Below are 2755 nucleotides of genomic sequence, written 5' to 3'. Positions count from 1 at the left end.
GGTGAACCTGAGGGTGGAGAGGCGGGCGGAGGGGTGATGGTGGGTGGAGGAGGTTGGGGTGGAGCTCTATCTGCATCCATCCATTTCCTGCATCCTGCTGCGGAGGAGTCGGTGACAGCAGGAGGTCAACATGCTTCACGGATGTGAGATGTGCTCTGATAGCAGCTCTCGGTGGTCTGCGGCGCGCTCTGGACAGGAAGTGCTCATTTCCTCGTCAGGCTGACGGTAATGACCTGCTGTCAGCGTGTGTGAACTAATCTGTTTACTCTCAGCTCACCAAGTAAAGGAGGCGACTTCTGCAGGTCCTCAGTGAGACGCTGTGAGGAGTGATGGACAGATCGATGTCAAGTCCACCATCTCCAGCGGAGGCTTGTGGTGACGGCGCCCCCACCTGTCCTCCAGCAGCACTGTCAGGACAACATTTCTATTTCTGTGCAAGACACATTAAAATGTACCTGACGGAGAGTCATTAAAGTCACCGAGCAGCTCGAACACTCAGCTCGAGCCTCCTTCTGGACAAAATATCGACTGTCTAACATGTTTGACCAGCATGGTCTGTAATCGAGACAGTGCTTGTTTCTGGAGAAGAAAGAAATGTCATTGAACTCATCGCACTAACATCACAGGTGGGCGTCCAGAGGAAGGACAACATGGATTCATGAAGGTCCAGGTTGTCAGAAACACTTCATTTCTCTGACGTGGGATCAGTAAAGGTTCATCTTACCTTAAACACACGCAGCAGAACATTCAGTGAGTTTCTGACACTCTGGGCTCGCTTCACGGCTGGATGTCCCGGTGTGTCGGCTGAGCCCTGAACGCGACCGTCCGACGTGTTTCAGAGGACCTTTGATCGCTGATCGAGACTTCCACTCAGCGCAGATTCAGACTGTGTTTCCCACCAAAGTCTTTCACTTCTTGGTTTTTGCATCATTAAACAAGTCAACAGGAGCGCGACCGTTCGTGGTCGACTTCCTGTTTCCTTCTCTAACCGCATTTACAAGATGAAGCCATCTATCGGACCAATAATTAGAGCAGCTCCTCTGTCACATTAAATATTAACTTCAGCCGTTTCTTCGGGCTCCTGTTCACAATGAAAATTCATTGAGTTTAAAAATGGTGGCAGAATATTTATTGGTTGGATGCGCAGATGAAAATTCATCCTTTTTGATAACTTTCTATTGTCGGAGAATCCCCGTCCTGCAGTGCATCTTCAAAGGTCTTCATTGAAGGGACGGTTGGTCTGAACACGCAGAGTATCAGCAGCAACATGTATGTTGTCAGCTGTCACCTGCCTGAGTGTCGCCACACTCTGAACATCTTCACCTTCATTACAATGACATGACCAGAGCTGCTGCCTCCATCTTTTTATTCTCACTTCATCAGCTTCATTCATTCAAACAATCATCTGACTGAATGTCAGAGCCTAAAATCTAAACCAATCCTTCATGTTCAGCAGCACTTCATCACTGCTGACGCGACGGTAACAAGACGAGTGTGTCGAAGGCTGTCACCCGACGCCATGTTGAGGCCGACCTCCGGCCGGCTGCTTCACGTTCTTCTCTCTTTGTGATCTAATTCATGATTGCAGACTGTGCAGATGTAATAAGATCACATTAAATCACACCCTCATGTAATTGGTTTAAATAAATGGAGACACTGGATTGGCTGCAGATAATGAAAGAACAGAAGAGATCAGAGCATATGAAGGGTCAATGTTCACTGTTTCTATGTTCATCGTTAGCATTTTACAAACCAGAGGTGTGTGTGTGTGTGTGTGTGTGTGTGTGTGTGTGTGTGTGTGTGTGTGTGTGTGTGAGGAAAAACAAGACCACTTAAATGTCATCACATCAGGTTGGTGTACAGAGAAATGGAAGCTGTCACATGCATAAAGTGACAGAGAACACGTATAAAGTGACAGAGAACATGTATAAAGTGACAGAGAACATGTATAAAGTGACATAGAGAAACATGTATAAAGTGACAGAGAACATGTATAAAGTGACATAGAGAACATGTATAAAGTGACATAGAGAACATGCATAAAGTGACAGAGAACATGCATAAAGTGACATAGAGAACATGTATAAAGTGACATAGAGAACATGCATAAAGTGACATAGAGAACATGTATAAAGTGACAGAGAACATGCATAAAGTGACATAGAGAAACATGTATAAAGTGACAGAGAACATGTATAAAGTGACAGAGAACATGTATAAAGTGACAGAGAACATGCATAAAGTGACAGAGAACATGTATAAAGTGACAGAGAACATGTATAAAGTGACATAGAGAAACATGTATAAAGTGACAGAGAACATGTATAAAGTGACATAGAGAACATGTATAAAGTGACATAGAGAACATGCATAAAGTGACAGAGAACATGTATAAAGTGACAGAGAACATGTATAAAGTGACAGAGAACATGTATAAAGTGACATAGAGAAACATGTATAAAGTGACAGAGAACATGTATAAAGTGACATAGAGAACATGTATAAAGTGACATAGAGAACATGCATAAAGTGACAGAGAACATGCATAAAGTGACATAGAGAACATGTATAAAGTGACATAGAGAACATGCATAAAGTGACATAGAGAACATGTATAAAGTGACAGAGAACATGCATAAAGTGACATAGAGAACATGTATAAAGTGACAGAGAACATGCATAAAGTGACATAGAGAACATGTATAAAGTGACATAGAGAACATGCATAAAGTGACATAGAGAACATGTATAAAGT

The sequence above is a fragment of the Chaetodon trifascialis genome, chromosome 10 (assembly GCF_039877785.1).
Source record: "Chaetodon trifascialis isolate fChaTrf1 chromosome 10, fChaTrf1.hap1, whole genome shotgun sequence".
NCBI lineage: Eukaryota > Metazoa > Chordata > Actinopteri > Chaetodontiformes > Chaetodontidae > Chaetodon > Chaetodon trifascialis.
This window is presented reverse-complemented; position numbering follows the sequence as displayed.